The sequence below is a fragment of the Pelobates fuscus genome, chromosome 2, assembly GCF_036172605.1.
Source record: "Pelobates fuscus isolate aPelFus1 chromosome 2, aPelFus1.pri, whole genome shotgun sequence".
In the NCBI taxonomy this organism is placed as follows: domain Eukaryota; kingdom Metazoa; phylum Chordata; class Amphibia; order Anura; family Pelobatidae; genus Pelobates; species Pelobates fuscus.
Genome location: NC_086318.1, coordinates 394,979,841 through 395,002,557, shown reverse-complemented (window position 1 = coordinate 395,002,557; position 22,717 = coordinate 394,979,841). Strand labels below are relative to the sequence as shown.

General features: G+C 41.0%; 1 protein-coding gene across 1 annotated transcript in view; it reads left to right on the top strand.

Annotated features, from left to right (window-relative positions):
* Nucleotides 1–16,948: 16,948 nt before the first annotated feature.
* VASH2 (vasohibin 2) overlaps nucleotides 16,949–22,717 on the top strand; it is a 93,515-nt gene continuing 87,746 nt past the window's right edge. The window contains exon 1 of the mRNA XM_063443847.1: nucleotides 16,949–17,037. The gene's annotated coding sequence lies outside the window, so the exon portion shown is untranslated. The remainder of the gene's footprint in view (nucleotides 17,038–22,717) is intronic.

Below are 22,717 nucleotides of genomic sequence, written 5' to 3'. Positions count from 1 at the left end.
TAATGTAAAAAAAATAAAATATAAAAAAAGAACTATACTAAAGAAAACAGACCAAATCTATGTCCACATTTAACCCATTCGGTTCCAATATCTGCAAACGGTGAATCCAATAGGTTTCCTTTTGGCATAGTTTTTTGAGTCTATCACCCCCTCTCCAATAGGGGGGAACATGTTCAATACCCATACATAGAATTTTTTTAAAAATCAAACAGAGGACATGATTGGCAGTGCACAGGAACCGAATGAGTAGTGAGACCTCTTTTTATATTATTAAGATGTTCTATAATTCTAACTTTTAAAATTCTCTTGGTCCGTCCCACGTATTCCTTGCCGCACGGACATTGTAGCAAATATACCACAAAGTCCGTGCGACAGCCAAAAAGTGACTTAATTGAGAAAGATTCCCCTGTTGTCGTGCTATGAAAGGTGTTGGAATTATTCGAAAACACTGGCCCATTCTTCAGAGTGATCCTATAATGGGACAATTATTGCCCAATAATCCGAGAATGATTTACAGGAAGAATAGAAATCTTAAGAACATGCTAGCGCCAAGTTATAGTAAACCTATTAATAAACTGATTTCTACTACTGCTAACAAAGGCTTTAGAAGTTGTAGGAGTTGTGTGGCATGTAGGACAGCCTCTTTACCTTATTCCAACACCTTTCATAGCACGACAACAGGGGAATCTTTCTCAATTAAGTCACTTTTTGGCTGTCGCACAGACTTTGTGGTATATTTGCTACAATGTCCGTGCAGCAAGCAATACGTGGGACGGACCAAGAGAATTTTAAAAGTTAGAATTATGGAACATCTTAATAATATAAAAAGAGGTCTCACTACTCATTCGGTTCCTGTGCACTGCCAATCATGTCCTCTGTTTGATTTAAAAAAAATTCTATGTAAGGGCATTGAACATGTTCCCCCCCATTGGAGAGGGGGTGATAGACTCAAAAAACTATGCCAAAAGGAAACCTATTGGATTCACCGTTTGCAGATATTGGAACCGAATGGGTTAAATGTGGACATAGATTTGGTCTGTTTTCTTTAGTATAGTTCTTTTTTTATATTTTATTTTTTTATATTATTTTTTGTATTATTTTTTGAGATATGTGGAGTTTTTATATTTTCTATATATCATTATTTTAATAATGATTTATGTATTTGTTTGTTTTTGATTTTAAATATTTAACCCCTTAAGGACCGGCCTGTTTTTGCGATGTTTGTACGTTAAGGACCAGAACAGTTTTAACACTTTTGTGGTGTTTGTGTTTAGCTGTAATTTTCCGCTCTCTCATTTACGGTTCCCATACAAGTTATATATTGTTTTTTTCACGACGAGAAGGGCTTTCTTTACATACCATTATTTGTATTATGTCATATATTGTATTAAAAAAAATAAAAAAATATGGTGAAAAATTAAAAAAAAAACGTTTTTGGACTTTTACTTGAAAAATCTTTTACTTATCTACAAAAGCTAATGAAAAAAACTGCTAAATTGATTCAAAATTTTGTCCCGAGTTTAAAAACACCCAGTGTTTACATGCTTTATTGCTTTTTTTGCAAGTTATAGGCCTATAAATACAAGTAGGAAATTGCTGTTTCAATATATATATATTTTAAATGTATCAATAGTGACATTGTAACACCGTTATCTGTCATAAATGCCCGAAACACACCTAACATGTACATATTTTTTTAAAGTAGACAACCCAGGGTATTCAAAATGGGGTATGTCCAGTCTTTTTTAGTAGCCACCTAGTCACAAACACTGGCCAAAGTTAGCATTTATATTTGCTTGTGTGTTAAAAATGCAAAAAACGCTAACTTTGGCCAGTGTTTGTGACTAGGTGGCTACTAAAAAAGGCTGAACATACCCCATTTGCAATACCTTGGGTTGTCTTCTTTTGCAAATGGTATGCCATCATGGGGCTAATTCTCATTCCTTGGCTACCATACGCTCTCAAAGGCAACCTAACCAATCTGACAAATTTCAATAAAAAAAAAATAAGTAAAATCAAGCCTTATATTTGACCCTGTAACTTTCACAAACACTATAAAACATCTACATGTGGGGTACTGTTATACTCAGGAGACTTCGCTGAACACAAATATGAGTGTATCAGAACAGTAAAATATATCACAGCAATAATATCCTCAGTGAAAGAGCTGTTTGTGTGTGAAAAATTCAAAAAACTTCACTTTCACTGACAATATCATCGCTGTGATATGTTTTACTGTTTTGAAACACTAATATTTGTGTTCAGCGAAGTCTCCCGAGTAAAACAGTACCCCCATGTACAGGATTTAGGGTGTCATAGAAAGTTACAGGGTTAAACACAGTGCTAGCAAATTAAATTATCTGGACTTTCGGCCTGGGTTGGCAGGCAGGTGCCTCGAATTGCAATCATTAAAATTACTTAATTAGGTAAAAATATTACATAAATATGCACGTATAATTTTAATATATATACATATTTATATATTTGACGTCTATGTGTATATTTATGAAATTATTTATGTAATTATGTATGTGGACATATGTATATTTCGTATTATTTTTATTTATTTATTTATACATAGATATATATATCATTACATTCTAAGTGTATTTTGATATAAATATATATATATCAATATCAAAATACTGTTAGAATAAAATTGCATATATATATAATTTTTTTTTAATTATTAAAAATTATTTTTATTTTTTGTTATTTATTTTTATTAACATATTATTTGTATTTTATAATATATATATACCATATATATAGTTATTATATATTTTGTATATATTCGTGTGTAATTTAAATATAAGTGTATTTTTATATTAATATACGTATATATAAATATAAAAATACACTTAGTATGACATTATATATATGATATATACACATATATTATATATAGATATAATACATGTATATATATCATATATATATATATATATATATATATATATATATACATATTATATATTTTTACACTGATTGTTTTTTTTTTAACTTTATTTTATGATTTTACACTTGCAGGGAGACTGCCTGTCAGCACAGACAGTCCCCCTGCAGGCAGATACACAGACACCTATTGCGGTCATGTGATCGAGTGATCACATGGCCGTGGGGTCCTGATCTGCCGAGGGGGGACTGCCCGGGCAGACAGGCAGTCCCCCTGGACCGGGAGGAGAGCTGATCGCCGCCGTGGGACCGACGGCGATCAGGTAAGTTGCCCAAAACCGTTATGACGGTTCAGGACCGCCAGCGGTCCAAACGCACGTTTTACCGCTAACGGTCCTGAACCGTCAGCGGTCCTTAAAGGGTTAATATATTTTCACTAATATTTGATTAATAATTGTATATTGTCACCTAGTATATTCCATCTGGTGACATTTAGATATATTCTTTACTGACATAATGTTTTCTTTTTTAATGTTAACAATTGATTGTAAGACTAATGCTGATTTTTAGTATAGCATTTTGCCGACTGCACATGCGCATATATTACTATGGTAACGCATAAAAGCTAAAGAGACTTTGCTGGAACGCACGGAGGTGCCGGTTGAAACGCTGACATTACTTCCGGTGACGTATAAGGAAGTAGAGAGCGGGAAATTCATTACGATCAGCTGTTCCTGCGGCAAGTTGATGATGGATCCGGAACCAAGCCTGAACACACCCACTACACCACCAATAGGATTTGGGGTTCCCCTATATATTGGGACTGTGGGATGAGGGAGGGTATAGCGGGAATTTTTTATTTGTATGGAAATTGCTAATCTGGTGTTATTATTTTTAACCTAAGAGGTCCCTGATGAAGTTCTGATCGAACGAATCGCGTTGGACCAGTGCCTTTTTTACCAATAAATATATCAATTTTTTACCATACTTATTGTTCCTGCTCTCCTTTTGGTTTCCGGATCTTTGAATTCTATGCACCCAGTGGATCCAGCTGTAACCCCCCTACAGGAGTAGGTGGTGGTATTTTGAATGGGCATTCTTTATCTACATCTTGTGAGTGTATCTGATAGCGTGTCTTATGGTACATGTCTGTTATGGTCTTCACTATGTATTGCTAATCTTTTATAGGTATAGACAGCGTTTTCCCCTTATCTTTGTACACATTCATTCTACTAGGCAATTCTGTGGAAAATTGCAGCTGGGAAGCTGTCACCAAGTTAAGTTTATTTATTTTTATTCTTTGTCCCTACTATTGTAGGGTGTGTGCTACCTGCAACTTTGTGACTGACCTTGAGAATAAAGCCCAGCTGAATATTATTAGACAAATTGTTAAACAATTATGTTAGCACATCAGGCTAAATGTACCTTTTAATTTGAAAAGAAGTATTGACTCGTCCATCATGAACTCTAATGGAGCTTTTACTAAAGACTCCTGCTCCTGAATACAAATGAACCTGATTTCTAGGCTCTCCTTAATTGCTACCACGTTTCCATCAGGAAAGAATTTAGATGATGATGACCGAACACGTAGTCTCCTTTTCAACTTTGAAATTCAAAGACATGGGGTTTAAACAGTTTGAGCAAACATCAAAGGGTCAAAAAAGGAACACTTTTTTATTTAGATCAAACAATACATATTAAAATGAATAGTATATGACTTTATAACTGGTGGTACCCAAGATGTAATGTCCCTTGGTGCTAAGACCTACTTACTAAATGGGGTCTTGGTTCCACAGGTATCTCCTAGAACAGGAGTAGGCAACCTTCAGTACTTCAGATGTTGTGGACTACATCTCCCTTAATACCCTTACAGCCATAATGCTGGCAAAGCATCAGGGGAGATGTAGTCCATAATATCTGGAGTGCCGAAGTTTGCCTACCTCTGCCCTAGAACAAATAGCAAATCTCAAGGATGAACTCCTACCTGCTTGGACCCTGATGGAAGTGTAGGTTGAAATAATCAAGTTTATGTGCTCTTTCTAATGAAGGACACTGGGCACCAGGAGTTGTCGTAAATGTGGCTCATTTAACTTTGTATGACTGGTTAACTGTTGGCTTGTTGAGAAAGGTAATTGTAGTGTTGTAGTAGAGCCTTTGGCTAAGGAGTCAATCTATAAATGGTGTCAATAGAGATTAAGACTGCTGCTTCCCAATTCATGTCTGGTGAGGGCAATGAATGATAAGACTGGTATAGTATGATGAGAATTGTTAATATATTGAAGATATGTTCCATACACAACACTCTTCCAGAGTCACAACGCTCAAACCTCACAGTGTCTTCATGTATCAAATAAAAATAAAATACAAATCTTAAAATAAATAAACTAATTATCCCCCAATGTGTCCCCGAAATAGAACCTGTTTTATCACGATAAATCTCCCCCAACGTTCCTTAGAAAACGTGCAGGTATCTGCTAAGTAATAATAGTATTTTGTATGGCGGAGAGTTGAGTGACTGAATAAGACTTATTTTCCATACTCAGGTGATTAAGAAATTAATTAAATTCCACCTGACAATCAAAAGATTAGAATGCAAGTCCTGAACTGTAGGAAGCAATATAATTAACTAACGATAGTGCTACATGAATACAATGTACCAATGAATGTCTGGAATAAACAATGGCAAGAGATTTACTCTTAGAAAGTTGTCTGGTGCATCTTATTATTTAGAACTGATTGTTATATATTTATATTTAATATATAGATAATTTTCTACCAGCACAGGTTAATCTGGGAGATTTAACAAAGTTATTGCAAACGTGAACAGCAAAATTATAATAGTGACAGAGCTTGAACACTGGGCTTACTAAATTGTGAGATGTGGCTTAATGTTAATGCAAAACTTTCCTAAACCTACCCTTCCCCATTGTTCCACACTCTATTTTTTAGATTTTTTTCTCATATAATAGATCATTGCAATTTAATATTAGTTTTACTATTTACTAGCCGTTCTGTATCTGTATAGCATGGCTTGTTGTTTAGGCAGCTTATTTAAGAAAAGTATAGCTGATAAAGTGTGAAATAAATATGCTAAAAACAAGTGGTGTAAGTGCGCCCCCTACTGGTCATGACTGGTATAGATTTGATATATTTGTTGTAGCTACTGTAATTCACAAATTATAAAAAGCAGTATCCCATAAGTCTATGGAGAAGGGAAGGCAGGCCGAAGGCTGTAGCACCTTTGTAGCTCCTATTAGAAATGTTCATTGTCCCATGACATTGGCTGAGATTTATCAAAGTGCTACATTCGAAAAAGTGGTCTAAAGTACTAAAAGAGGGACAATGGCCCTGAAAACAAGTGGTATTAGCGGGCACATTCCATTTGTGACTTTTCCCACTGTAGAATTTTGCAGCACTTTGTAGAACAGAATATATTGATATATCCCATGTGTTCATAAATCTCACGTGCTATACACCTTGGTCCTGTACAGATTACAAGGGAACAACCTGAGAGATACATAAGGATATTAGCACAAAGAGCTTCATATAATGAGTTTAATTATACATTGTCATTGTTCATTATGGAGGAGTGGAGGCAGTGCAATTATTGCCTTCGGGTGTTTCAATCTGACCCATTGCCACAGATGTATAACATCAAGTACCTAGCCATGCAGTCTGCTTTTACAAACATTTGTGGGGGGGAAATGGGTCTGAAGAACTCAGTGATAGGATGCCACCTTTGCAATAAGAAATCTCATCCTTGCTAGATATTCCACAGTAAACTAAGTGGTATTATTGGAAAGTGGAAGGGTTTAGGAACAGCAGCAACTAAGCCATTGTGCCAACTGTAAAGTTTGGTGGAGGAGAGATAATGGTATTGGGCTGTTATTGAAGAGTTGGGCTGGGCCCCTTACTTCCAGTGAAGGGAAACCTTGATGTTTCAGAAAACCAATACATTTTGGACAATGCTATGCTTCCAACTTTGTAAGGACAGTTTGGGGCCCTTTTCTATTCCAGCATGACTGTGTCCCAGTGCACAAAGCAAGGTCCATAAAGACATGGTTGGATGAGTTTGGTGTGGAAGAACTTGACTGGACAGCACAGAGCCCTGACATCCACCCCATTGAACACCGTTGGGATGGACTGGAGATTGCGAGCCAAGCCTTCTCGTCCAACATCAGTGCCTGACCTCACAAATGCTCTACTGGATGGATGGGCAGAAATTCCCACAGAAGCACTCCAAGATCTTGTGGAAAGCCTACCCAGAATAATGGAACCAACTACGTATTAATGTGTATGTACTTAGAATGCAATATCATAAAGGTCCCTGTTGGTGTAATGGTCACGTGTCCCAATACTTTTGTCCACATAGTGTATGTGTATGCCAATGTTGAGTTGTGTATTACATATGTGTGTTCCCTAGAGGTGTCACTGATTATAGAGAGTGATGTGTGATTATATCATATATGTTTATACTTTACTAAAGGAACACTAAAGTGTTAGGAATACAAACCTATATTCCGAAAGCCATAGTGTCCTTGTCCCTAGTTTTGTAGGTTCCCCCAACATTCAACATAGGTCTCCTCCCCAGGGATGCCATGGCGATGGTGGGACCTAATGCGCATGCATAGTGAACGCTGTGTGCACATTCAAGCTTCCATGTAGGAAAGCATTGAATCACTGGTTTCCTAAAGGGGAATATAGAATAGGTTAGATGTCTCCATTAAAAGTGTGAGTACGTCCAATGTCAGATAGCTTCTGGGTCCGTCCACTAGGGACCCAGAAGTGAGTTTAGTGCTGTCTGGAAGACAGCCATTAGAGGAGGAGATAACTGTGCAATGTAATAATTGCAGTTTTTCAGAAATTGCAATGTTTTACACTGCAGGTTTAAACAGAGAGGGGGAACTGCACCCAGAATACTTTAATGAAATTTTAGTGTCCCTTTAAGTGCTGCTTGTATGGTGTTTGTAGGGCGCTGGCAGCTTCCCTATAACCACCTATGGGACTTTGTGACACTTCTCCTAATCATCCTCTAATGCAGTATCTCCTCTCATTCACTGAAGCTGAAGTGGACATGACGGTCATCGTGCCTCCAGCAGCCTCTCTCAAAGCATTTGCCAACTGTACTTTAGCAGTCAGTTCACTTCTTCTTTATCGTTTAATTTGCCCCCTGTCAGCTTCCCACAGTGTTTATGGCATCTTTGATTGCTTCCAGGCCAGGCTGCCCCTCATCCAAACCGCCTGTCTGTCACAGTGTTTATGGTATTCTATAATTGCTTCCAGGCCAGGCTGCCCCTCATACTACCTCCCTGTCTGTCAGAGTTTTATGGCATTCTATGATTGCTACCAGGCCAGGCTGCCCATCATACTACGTCCCTGTCTGTTATTTGTATATGTTTTAAAATGCAATGCCATTTATAACGACACTATATTCACCAGAAGCACTATATATTAATGTAGTGGTTCTGGTGTCTATAGCATGTCCTTACAGGTGTTTCAATGTAAATGCTGCTTTTGCAGACAAAAGGCAGTGTTTACATTACTGCCTAGTAACTTCTCTAGTGGCAGTCACTCAGACGGCCACGTGAAGTACTTCCTAGTCCAGTGCAGCACAGTGTGCAGCACTGGGATTCAGCGTCTCCAGTTTTCATGCATCTCTACGAGGAGATGCTCACTGGCGTTGCACAATAGCCTCACTGGCCCATGCCTCCCAATGCTTTCCTATGGAAAAAGCATTGGATTGGCTGAGATCATCAAGATTCATGATCTCAGTCATGGAGGCGGGGCCAGCTGCGGCAAAACCTGCGCAGTGACAGTGGTGGATCCGGGGGGAGGGGCAACTTGGCAATTGCTCCCCTGCAGGGCCTGTGATCAGGGCTGGTGCAAGGATTTTTGCCGCCCTAGGCAAAAGTAAAGTTTGCCGCCCCCCCCATGTGACATCACAATGCCCCACCCATATGATCTGCCATGTTAACTAACGCCAGTGCTGCAGTGCCGCTGTGTTTACATTAAAAGGCCTGCAGGAACAGGCTATAGACACCAGAACCACTACATTAAGCTGAAGTGGTTCTGGGGACTATAGTGTTTCTTTAATGTGAGATAAATTAGAGATTAGTGCCACGAATAATATACTAGATTGCCTATTTACAACCAGATGAGGATGATGATGGGCTCTAGCTGCAGTCTGGCTCCACTGGTCTGGTGTAGAACAGGATCTCTGGAGGCTGTTTGTAACTGTGGTCACAAAAATCAATGTTCTGGGAGAACGGGAAGCAGCTCCATTTTTTGGGGGCCCTTTACACAGCTCAAGGTCTGGGTCCCAGGGTCCACCTTCATGTTCCACCAATGAGTTTGTTCACAGGGGGTGGAGTGTGTAGGGGATGTCCTTTGTCACTCTCTTCTCCCCTGCTTTTCCCTCTCTTCAGCCCCCCTCCCTTGTACTCTCTTCTCCCCCGTTGCCTCTCTCTTCTCCCCTCCCCTCCCCACTCTCATTCCCCCTCCCTCCCCCATCAATTCCCCTCCCTGTCAATTTCTTCCTCACCTCCCTGTCAATTTATTTTCCCCCTGTTAATTTATTCCCCCCCCCCCTTTCAATTTATTCCCCCACCCTCCCTGTCAATTTATTCCCCCCTTTCAATTTACCCCCCTTCCTTTCAATTTATCCCCCCCTTCAATTCCCCCCCTTTCAATTTACCTCCCCCTCCCCCCTTCAATTCCCCCCCTTTCAATTTACCTCCCCCCCACCTCTATTGTAGCGTGGCCGAGCTCGGTATGGTCCATGGGTACAGGGAGCTTTTGTTTCCTGTACCCGGCCAGATTAAAAGGAAGTGCACACTCAGTGTGCACTTCCTGTTAGTCCGGCCGGGTACAGGAGACAGATGCTCCCTGTACCCGCGGACCATACAGGGCTCGGCCACGCTACAGTGAGGGAGTGACAGGAGGGAGCGCTGAGCGCTTCCCTCCTGTCAGCCGCTCTCCTCTGGCTGCGCCCGGGCGGTGCGCCCTCATGGACGCACCAGCCCGGGCAAAGCTGCAGCCGCCTGAGGCTCTCTGTAGAGCACTCGGGCGGCTGCAGCATGCGGGCGGCCGGCGCTCCTGGTCGGCGCCCCTTCCCAAGGGGCGCCCTAGGCGGCTGCCTAGTCCGCCTTACAGGTAGCGCCGGCCCTGCCTGTGCTATCCAAGTGCTAACCCTGCTATGTGCCTTCACGGACTGTGAGGGACATCAGAGCTCTCCCTCACCGGTATGCAAGCACTTTGCTGGCAGCCGGCAGGGAGGGAGAGAGGACCCGGGAGCTAAGCCTGCAGCTTCCCAGGTCCTCCTCTCGCGAGCATGGAGCATTGCCGCGGTTACCGCTAGAGTTCACTCTCACCACTTGGTCCACCAGGGATTCTCCACCAGACCACCAGGGATTGAGAATTATCCTCCCTTTCTGAGTAAAGGTAAGAAGGGAGAGGGTATCTAAATATTATTTTATTTTTTTTAATTAAAAAAAAAAACACCTATATATTTTTTTATCTGCCCCCCTGCCCCACACACAATAACTTTCACACACTGCCCCCCCACATATTTTCCATCCCACACACTGTACCCGTACCACATACTGTACCCCTATTTCACACTGTACCCCACAGACACAATATGCCCCCCACACACACACTGTACCCCCCAGACACACACTGTACTCCTCACACACACACTGTACCCCACATAGACACACTGTATCCTGCAGAGACTGTACCCCACACACACAAAGCACCCCTCACACACACTGTACCCCCACACACTCTGTACCCCCAGACACACACTATACCCCCCACACACACAATGTACCCCCAGACACACACTGTACTCCTCACACACACACTGTACCCTCCAGACACACACTGGAGCCCTCACACACTGTACCCCTCACACACACACTGTACCCCTCACACACTGTACCCCTCACATACTCATTCTGTACACCCCCCACACTGTACCCCTCACACAGACACTGTACCCCTCACACACTGTATCCCTCACACACTGCACCACTCACAGACACACACTGTGCCCCTCCATGCACCCCACACACAAATTGCACCCCTCCCACACACACACTTCACTCCTCACACACACTGCATCCCTCACACACACACACACACACACACACACACACAGACACTGCATCCCTCACACACACACACACACACACTCTACTACCCCTATATCCTACTAGAGCCCCTATTCCGGCAGACTGTTCTAAAACAGTTTGACTACTTATTCTGGGAGGGCACCACAGCACTCCTGGCACCATAACACACCTTTTACCTCAACAGAGATGGGGAAGGACACCTAGACAGCTACTCCAGCACTATAGTGTTAGGAATGCAAGTTTGTGTTCCTAACACTATAGTATTACTTTAATATGCTGAGTTCTAAAAGCACCGTGCCAGTTATTTGACTGTAAAAACCAAAGAAAAACATGTTACTTGCGCTCTATCCTTTATCCCTATGTATTTTTAAAACAAATGGAGGTCTTTTAGTTACCTCCAATGGCCATGAGAGGATTGAGCCCACCTGCCACATCTGTACTGTAGTCATTGCAGCCGCCCAGTAGTGATGGGAGTTGAGCGCAGGACTTTTCTTTCTGCATTTGTATCCAATTTTTGTATTACTCAGCCTTGTTACAATGCAGCCGCCCATCCCATGTGTTCCCTATTAAGGGTTAATAATGTATAGGGGTGTATATAAAAAATACCCCTTTCTGTCTCATTAGAGATTTTTGCCAGAGGCTCAAGGAAGCAAGGTGAATGGTTAGAGTTAGGACCCACCTAGGGGGGTCTGCCTTGATGTGGCAGGTGGGCTCAATCCTCTCATGGCCATTGGAGGTAACTAAAAGACCTCCATTTGTTTTAAAAATACATAGGGATAAAGGATAGAGCGCAAGTAACATGTTTTTCTTTGGTTTTTACTATGTATTGGGGCTGATGTGTACTGTAGTCATTGCAGCCGCCCAGTAGTGATGGGAGTTGAGCGCAGGACTTTTCTTTCTGCAGTTATTTGACTGTGCCAACTTTGCTGTGGATTTTCATGACAACGTAAGAAACCATGATAGGACTCTAGCATCTGACAACCTTTCCCACTTGCCCCTTTCTTTCGATGAAATTAACTTGATAATCCTTCTAGACTTTCTTCGGAGCAGATGGGTAGTATTCATTGTGCGTCTTTTCTAAGGAACCTATTGTGAAGCTGTGAAACTCGAGTTATCTCTCCCTCATGCAGACATATTATATGTTACTGCTTGTGTCGCCTACGCTCTTATACTGGATCCAATCAATGAATTTGGAAACTGAGTTCTGAAATCTTGATTCTTTTACATGTCATTATTACAGTAAGTGTTACACCGACAGATGATTTAATATTGAAGTTATATGTTGAAATATCTGTTAAATGTGACATATCAACCACAAATATTTTGACCACTTACGCTGTTCCCCTGATGTGTTGCTTTTCTAAATTCCATAGCTTCAACTTTAGCAGAAACATCCAGGTGATCCATTAGAGGATACATTGTTTGGGAATTCAAAGTGAATTAAAATTGAATTTCAAAATTTAGAGCAAACTAGACAATTTGGAAACATTCAAAAAAGGCAGCTATGTTTTCCATTTGCCTATTTTAGGCCTAACATTTAAAATTTGTTTTGAATTCCTGACACATCACACTTTAGTTAATAAAAATGGTCGATTGTACAAAAAGCATTTTGTTTGAAATCACTTATTGTATGATCTATAACAGCATGGCTTGACACATTTAGGATTTGTTGCCGTGTGTTGTCATTTAAAAGCCTGGGGCTAGTTTGCAATGTTGGTTCTACTTTTTTTATTATTATTTATTTTTGCGCGCATAAAGAGGTTAGACAGTTACATTTGAGGTTGCATTGCCCCAAAAGCATATGCACTCGTTATGACAATCTACAGTGACTTATAAAGGCATAGCAAGAGAAAATACAATGCACATTTTTATAATATAGCATGAGGCATACGTGTAAACATGGAAACAGTGCTAGTGATTGATTGTCTTTTATGACTTAAGCTTGTGGACTATAGTACTGTGGTAGAGGAGTGTGTTTCCCGGGAGGCCCCCTAGGTAAATCAGGCTTTGAGTCCCGTTATGGTAATTTGAGGATGAGAGCATGGCAACGTACTGGGTTAAACTAGGGTGGTTCTGGGCTCAAGTTGTGGGCACTGGGGGTGTATTACTGGGGTACCATGGTACCTATACTCAGCCTCGAGGTCATCCAATGCCATGTGGAGGCTCTGCGCTTCCCAGCCCTGACAGTCTCTCGATGCAGCCTTGCTGCTTTCCCAGGTGTGGGTCTGCATTCAGGGGTCGCTGTGGAAGCCCGGCTGTGCAGGAGCGGCAGCTTCTCCTGCGTGGCTTCAGAGACCAGCTTGCTTTGTGAGGCAGGCACCTTGCTGCAGCCCTGTCGGCTCGTGGCAGGCTGGTTGTGGCTTTATTTGCCGTCTTTCGCATGCTGGGAAGCTTGGTATTTTTCTGGTGCGTGGCCCGTGTGTGCTGGGAGCCAGGTCTTGTGGTCCGCCATTTTCTGTCCTTCTGTATCTTGGATACTGTGGGTTCGTCGCTGGAGCGTGGAGGCAGTTTATGAGGTGTTTGTTCTGTCTTGGTAGGTAGCGGTGCTTGTTGCTGCCTACTCTCCAGCTTCCTCCAGAAGGCAGTGAACAGGCTGTCTAGTCTGGCTTCGAGGTCCCAGTGTGGGTGAGAGCACGTGGCGTCCGCCATATTTCGATTCTCCGTTGCTGGGTAGTGCTTGTTCAGTACCTGCTCGTTCGTCCTATGCAGCAGGGTTGCCTCCCTGGATTGGACCGGGATCACCCCCGCTGGTCCCTGGGGGGGAGAGGTAGTATGTCCCTGTGTCCGCATCGCCAGTGTCAAGACGAGGAGAGCGGCCGTCTCCCCCCATCTCCGCCATCTGCAGGCCGCGGCTAGGTAGCTCAGGTTCCCGGTGCTGGAATCGCATGGTTCTGGTATCGGAGGGTACACCAGCTCTCCCCTGTCTCGGGTAGAGCAGTTTGGTGCTTGGGCAAGTCCTGCGACTGTTCAGTTAGCAGGTCAAGCTCCGCCACCCGTTTCTACTTTTTACTGTCCAGCCGCTACTTGTTAAAATGCCTGTCGCTACTGTTATTAGGTTAGTAAGAAAAGCATAATTTCACATTATTTTAAAAGTATTTAATAAAGAAAAACAAATGTTCTAACCATTGTTTGCAGCAAATTCCATTTGGAAGTGCATTCAGTGCGACCAAAAATTGAGGCAAAAATGGGTACATGGGGTACAGTTTGATCTTTCATATGGGTGTGAGCGGATACAGCCCTTGCACCAGCCGGCATGGTTGAGGCTTTTGGGTTTGTGAAATATTAATCTGGAATTAGTGTGATTCCTCAGTAAGATTTAGCAGCACTGGCCATTTTAGGAGCAGTAATAATAGTCTGATTATCACGCATTGCCTGCATTTTTATTCACGATCACCAGGGGGTACCATTTTGCAGTTTTTTAAATATTTTTCTTGCTTGCTTTCTTACACTGCGGAACACTCAGGGTTTTTATTTCTTCACCTTTCTGATCGCATTTGAGATACTGTCAATCATATGGGTTTGTACTGAGCTGACAATTCATTCTAAAAATGTCAATGTCATTATTGATGACAAAATGTTGTCGTTAATAAGTCGGAATCAGTGTAGCAAGACTATAAAGCTGCCGCGTTAACAAGACCCCATGTCATCATAATGTCATTTATAATAACAGAATTAATTACAGCACTGATTCCCAAGTCTTTGCTTACTCTTTACTCTTCTACCAACATCCTTTAACTCTTCCCTTACCCTAGTTACGTACTTATAAAGGACACCGCACTTAAAGGAACACTCCGCACACATAATGCACTTCAACTTGCTTAAAGGGAATCTATAGCCACCAAGACCACTTTGTCTCAATGAAGATGTCCCCCCATTTTAACCCTGTGGCTGAAAACATTGCCATTGTGCAGGACGACTGTGCTTTCATTGCAGGGTTAACCTGCCTCTAGGGGTTGTCATACTGACAGCCACTAGAGACGCTTCGGCAAAACTAGAGGTGCTTCTGTTAAACTCCACTTTTTAAATCAGATGGCCTCAGGGAGGCCATCTAATTGCAGCAGGGTGGCATTTTGACACACGCAGAGCTGGCTTTACTCTCCTTGCCTCCTCTGAGACAATATGGCAAATCTGGGCCTGGACACGCGTGCACACAAACCATCTCGGTGATCTCAGCCAAAGAGGCGAAGCTGTACACCCAAAACAATCGCTTTGAGAGAGAGAAGGTAAAGCTCAACTTTTTAACCCTGGCAGCGGGGGCCCGCTCACATAGACAGTGGTTAGGGCACTATACACATTTGTATTCCTACCACTACAGTTTTCCTTTAAAGGGATTCTATAGTGCCAAGGAAACAAAGTAGTTTTCCTGGCACTATAGAATCCTACAGTTAAAACCCCTTCAGTCACTTACCTGAATCCAGCGTCGATGTCCCTCAGCGTTGGGTCAGGTTCCGCCCATGCTCCTCCTCCGCCGATGTCCCTCAGCGTTGGGTCAGGTTCCACCACGCTCCTCCTCCACTACCTGGATGGTGCTGATTGACTGCGAGTGCTGCTTCTCAACACTGCCCAGGTTATCTACAGTGGTAATGGTGCTTAGAGTGTCTCTTTAATGTACCGATGTGTAGCTGTGCTATGTAGGCACAGGCGGCTGACAATCATTCGTACGTAATCGTGCATACGTATTGCCCCAGACGAACATAGATTGTTGCAGATTTCAGAGGAAGAGCCCGGGGAAGACCTGTCATACATAACTATTATTATTATTATTATTATTATATTGTATTTATTTTTTATATTATATTTTATTTTATATATATTTTTTTATTATTATTATTATTATTATTATTATTATTACATTTTATTAGATGCATATTTGAATGGGTTGTCTATATGATTCATTAAAATATGGTAAAACACAGCGGTGTCGCTTTTAGAGATAGATCCCAGACAAAGTGATATAAAAATACCGTCTGTGGAAAAAACTTTACAGGGTTAATGGCTAAAGTGCAAAATCAAAAATGAATGCAAAGTAACTTTTAAATTTAAGGTAAAAAATAACCAGACCTATTATTATTTTACTATTTTATTATTTTATTATTAGTATAATGCTTTTAGGTTCACCTGCCCTGGCCTTAAAGTCTCGCTATCACCGCCTGCAGACTTTGCAGAATTTGATGATCTCAGCCAAAAAGATTGAGCAGCGCACTGCGGGATGTGAAGTAAGTAACAATAGTAATTACAGTAAGTAAAACGTACCTTTTAAACCCATGCAAGGGGGTTGGACATCTAGATATGTAGGTGAACACTATCGCACTAAGAATATATGCTTGTATCCATAACCCCATTGCGTTCCTTTAAATTTGAAATTCACTTTGCATTCTCAATTTAGCAAATAACCGTGCCAATGTTCTTGTATTCATTATTATTACTAATTTATCGCAATTTTATATACAAGATAAATGTATATTGATATTCTTTATTCCCACAACAAATATGTCATTTGCAGTGTTGTGAAAATGGATAGAAACATTTTATTTTTTTCTTATACTAAAGTTAGTTTTTTGTTTGTTTGTTTGTTTTTTACTTTATTTCAACCAATATAACTATGCTTCTGGTAGACATTCCAACAATGTGACAATAATTTAAATATAATAAAAAATCCATGTATTTCTTTGCAATCTCCTGTCTGTGTACGTACAGTATATTTTGGAGATAGTAAATATTTGCCCCCCCCCCCCCCCCCCCTAACTCTGCACAGACCCCTTGCTAGCTATCTGTCAGACTAAGTGACCACTGCCTTTTATTCTCAGCTGTTAGTCCCGCCCACTCCACAGAGTTCCATGGCCAATCGCAAGCCGTAGACCCAGCCTCTCTTTGTTGTCCTGCCCAATGGCTGTCGATTAGAACGTTGCTGGCTGCCGGGTGACAGTGATACAATGTAACATTCTTCTCTCGCGGAGAGCTGGCAGGCTGTCCACAGCGGCCCGGGGAATGCTCCCACTGACTGCAGGTAACCCGGACTGGGGGGGTTAGGGCAGCACTGGGGGGCACTCAATGCAAGAGACTGCAGGGTCTGGCTGGGAACTCTGGATTTACCTCATTCCTGGCACTCCAGCTGCTGTGGATTCTAATTCACATGATGCTCAGGCAGCCAATGGGCAGACTGGCTGAGCACCATGAGAATGGTATTCCACAAGAGCTGGAGTGCAAAACGTCATGCAGCAGTGAGTGATGGGCATGCATTGAGGAAGGTCTGCAGTCTGATCGTATTCTGCTGCATCTGCACATAGTAAGGTATATAGCACAGGGCCCTTTAATTCACACACAGACAGGGATATATTGAATTCCAGCCCCATTCGCTGCTGCCTGTTACAGTGAGCGAGCTGGACCCTGACACTGTCTGCAAGGGGTGAGCTTATCTCTTTAAAGGGTTATTGGGGGCCAAGGGCGCTGATTGCTTTATGACAAGGTTTTAGTGATTGTCTCACGCCCATAGCCCACCCGCAGCCCCAGGGTAACATCGTGTAGCTTGTGCAGTACAATGTGCTGTGTTTGTGGGTATTATTACAGTATGTAATTTAAAATTGTTTGTTTAAAAACCGAAAATAAGCACATGTTTTGAAATATTTAAATCATCTGCATATGAAGTGGATTGCTTAGAAATATGTATTGATATGTATATACAAATATAAATTAAAAAATGTATGGACTAAATCAGTTACTGTATTGTGCCCTAGCGAAAAAAAGACAATTGCCATAACCGTTACAGAACATCTTTTGATGGTGTGATATACCTATCAGTCAGTTTCTTGATTGCTTGTTATACTGGTAAGATGTTGTGCAGCAGCCTTGTTCCTGGTGTATAATAGCCGTATCACAGTGGTTGTGGTGCTGTCATCCATTCTAGTGTGTCTCTCGCAGGTAGATTATCTGTGCGGGTTTGTAATCCGCTAATTCAGCCAGTTTAATGTTGCTGTGGCTGGCCATACTCCGGATTATGTTCTGTAAGGAGAGAGGGATGCTCTGTACACAGTAGTATTTACACACAGCTTCTGTCCTCTGTCACAGCTATTTCTATTACAAATGAGATTCAAAGAATAGGATCCATTACAAAAAGGAGTGGAAACTATCACCACTACCTCTTCAAAGCTCACATTCACTGCATTCCTGCTTGTGTTTCTCACAGAAACATGTCAATGTGTGTTGTATAGCTGGGCATAGTAGGAGTTTCTGCCCACATTCACTGGTGATTCATTTGTTTTGTGTTGTTACCTATGTTACTTACAAATACCTTACAGTTAATTACTAAACCCTGTATTTAACAGGATTATTCACTATAATGAGAATTCTTGGATTTGAGATGTATTTCAAATTAAAATTATTATTATTCAAATTATCAAATTATTATTGTTGCATTCTGTCATAATAAATCTGCCTGCGGCTTGAAGTTGCCTGTGAGTTTTTTCTTCTTGTATTTCAGATTAAAGGCCAAACTGGTAGCATAGCTGCCTTAGGGAAATATTCCAGTTGAGCTATTGTGGCCTTAATGGAACACTATAGGCACCCAGACCACTTCAGCTCATTGAAGTGGTCTGGGTGTATTATTGCAGTTATTGAAAAAGTGCAATATTTACTATACAGGATTAACTCTACCTTTAGTGGCTGTCTACCAGACAGACAATATAAGGACATCCTTGTCGGTAGTCAACTTTTGGTCACCTAACTGACGCTGGGTGGTTCGGGCACTTTAGGGAGCTATTGTGCTAGGAATTTGGTATTTCTAGCCGATAGTTTCCCTTTAAATTTTAAATGCACTTTAAATTCATGACAGTTCCCGCTAAACCAATTAAATCAGAATTGCAAAATGTAGGCAAAAGGAGCTGTTTTTTTCCCTTCAACTTGGTCATATGCTAATTTCATCTTTCATTTGCAATAAACATTAAATGCACTAAAATTCAGAGTTTAATGAATAAGCCTTTGAGGCTGCACTTGGGCTATAGCTGCATACGCAACTCAGCTGAACAATTTGTTACCCATCATGGCCAAGTATAATGAGAGTTGTAGTCCACAGCACACCAAGCACAGTGGGTGGTTCCACCACTGTGTATAGAGGACTATGATAGCTTGTGCATATGGCTTTTAAAAAATAAACATGCAAAACATATACTAAACATATCCCAAATTACTTCCCTTCCTTTTTTTTTTGTTTTGCCTGCTTCCTGCGCATTTTGCAGATGTCTTAGGATAGAGGTTAAACATACAATTTATAAGTTTATTCATTGAACAGTGACTCAGGACAGGTCGAAAGCTGAATTGGAAATAAATCAAGGCATCATATACTTTATCACTATTTTATGGAATAAACTCTAGGCTTTTTGTACCAAATATATGATGTGCCAGGGCTATGCACTGAAGTGCGGATTGAATTAAATTCTGACGTGATTATTTACTATAATGAAAATTCAAAATTAATTTTAAATTTAAGGCCAGGTTAGCTAAACTGAAAGCATATCTAATGTAGAGATTTTTTTTCCAGTTTGGCTAGTTTGACCTTAAATTTGAAATTCACTTTGAATTCTCATTTTAGTGAACAACAGTGAAAGAGAGTTTTAAATTCTAGCCAATTTGGAAAATTTGCGGTGTCAGCTTTGTATTCAGTTTAGCTATCTCGACCTAAAACATGAAGCTATGAATTCTGGACTTCAATTTGCTATGAATTCTGGCTTTAGTGGGTTACCCTAATAGTGGCCTCTTGCGTTAATGATGTGGTATAAGACAGAGAGAGACATGTGAATTTAAGACTGTGCAGCAACTTGAGCCTGATTTGGATAACAATCTAGAAACAGTGGGAAACTTTTTAGTAAAAAAAATTGCAATGAATTATTTTGCTTTTTTTGTTGTATCAGAGGAGATTCTAAATGTCTCTGTAAAGCGATTACATCAGAAAATACAAACTGCTGACAGCTAAGCCAATACGATAATATTAGGGAACACTATCATTGTATACTTGTGGATATGTGTGTATTTGTGTTTGTGTGGATGGATGTGTCCCCACTTTTTAAATGCGCCTCAATATCCAGGAGTTCGCCTCCTGCGTTAACACTGGGTCCTGTCCTGGGCAGCACAAAGGGAACCATGCCACCATTGGGCGCGCTATGCGTGCTGATCATAGACGGCAAATATGCACAGAATTAATATTAGATAGCCCACAACTCTCTTTCCGGGGGGTGGGGGGTGGGGAAGTGTTAAAAAAAAAAAGGTGGAAATACATGCAAGTCACTTTGCACATAAGCAAACACGCTCCGGTATTATTTATCTTGAAATAAAACACACTGACAAGAATATAGTGAAGAATTTAAATATAGAGTTAAAAAAAGAGCATGTTTTTACTTGCACCTCCCATCATTTTATTAGATGGATGTAGCTTTTGTCACTATTAGACACTCCATAAAAAAACTAGAATCACATCCTCCCCTGGATCCCGCTCACAATATCTCCCTCTATGTGATAGCAAAGCCTCCCAGTTCCCAAATTGCAGCTAGAGAGACATGCAATTTAAAAATAACACATTTACTAAATCTACTAAAATAGCCAATCTCTGAATGGAGCGCTGCAACCTGAGCTTTCCTCTGCTGGGGTAAAACTAATCTGCTGTCAGCATATAGCACCAAATAGTCAAATTGACAGAGGTATGTGCAAAGGCACGATCACCCCTCCGGCCCTCGTAAGGTCGCGTGTATAGCGTGTTACCATATTAATCCAGTATACAGATCTAATATAAGTGTATTTCTAGTATCAATAATTTTTTATTAGAATATTATAGGACTGTCAGAGAGATTTTTGGTATAAATGACAGACACTAACCAAAATATAATAAAGGAACACTCCAAACACCATAACCACTGCTACGTATTGTAGTGCTTAGAGTACCAGGAGTGTCCTGGCTCCCCCAGATGTAAGGAGTCAAATCGTTTTTTTAAAAGTTTGACTTGTTACCTGGGGTTCGCTACGTGCCTCTCCCCGATTTATATATAATAAGATTGCTTGATAGCAGTAAGTTCCTAAGAAGAAACATACGTTAGCTATCCTGAGCTGTGCAATGCCGGGCAGAGCGTAACTCATTTCCTGAGAGTGTCACCTGACAGCACACATTATAGTGCTTTAATACATATTCACATAATCATTTCATTTGCAACTTTCTTTATAATTCTATATGTATGTCTGTGTCTATCCATAGACAGTGCTGGATTACGGGCTTCATTGTCCTGGAGCTGAAAAAGACGCTGGGCCTAAATACAACATTGAATTTGTGTTTCTGGTCTCGTGTACCTTGTCTCCATCTGCAACTACACTTCGCATATGACACGATCTCCATGTGTATTTAGAACTTTGAAATTTTAGGCATATAAGACTCTTCTTCACAACAGCCTGAGACACAAAGAAATTTGCAGGAAAACCAAGGAGCACAAAAGGTCAGAGACCACCCTGTAGGTAATGGGGCACAAGGAATCCAGCCCATGGGTCATAAGGAATCCAGCCCATGGGTCATGGGGCACAAGGAATCCAGCCCATGGGTCATGGGGCACAAGGAATCCAGCCTATGGTCATGGGGCACAGGGAACCCGGCCTATGGGGCACAGAAGGTGTGTTTATAAAATGAGCTTGGGGAATTGATATTCTCCAATATGCAATGGCACATTTGTGTCTCTCCACTTGCTAATCAGGACACACATCAGATACACGTGTATATACAGTACCAAAGCTGCATTAAGGACATTAATCCCTTAAGGACGGAGGCAATTGTATAAGTTCTGACCAAAACAAAACCTGTAATGTAAGGCTACATGTCTGTTCAACCATAATTTACCTTTCATATTTAGTGCACCCACACTTATGATATAACATTTTGTTCAGGAGAAATAGGGTTTTCACTACACATCAAATATTTATATATGTAACACAAGTTAATATGAATAAAATAAAATAAAAAAGTGTGAGAAATTAAGACATATTGTTGTTTTCCAAACTCTGCATGGCATTTTAACTGTAAATGTCATAATGCTGTTAGTTTTTACTGCAATAAAACACACATATTTGTGTTCAGCCATGTCTCACGTGTACAACAGTACACCCTATGTACATGTTTTATGGGGTCTAGGAAAGTTACAGGGTCAAAAATAGGGCTTTCCCATTTTCAGTTTTTACACTTTGAAATATGTCAGATTAGTTTGCTGGGCCTGTGTTGCCTTTGAGACCGTATGGCAGCCCATCTTATACCAAAAGGGATGACCCTCACTGCAGTAGCAATGAGAACTTGCCACCTTGCCGAACATGCCACATTGCCAACCTTTGCCTCCCCACCAGCTGATTGGCTAGCTACATGCCAAAGTGGGTAGCACATTGTCCATCTTGGCTGTGACAGTTGGGGAACCTTGCATAGATAGATAGATATATCTTTTAGGATGCAAGTCTTATTTAGTCATGCTGTAACATCGCTTTGCCTTATACGTCCATGATCCAAGCAGAAGTTCCAATTACATTTGAATTACCTTTGCATGTAGGGATTCTTCAGTTTTTCACATTCTGAGAATGAAATGATTAATAAATAATAATGTATATTGTTTTGTCTGGCTAAAGAACAATTGATGTATTTTTGTTCTTCTAAAGCTGGTGCTGTGCTGACCTTTTGA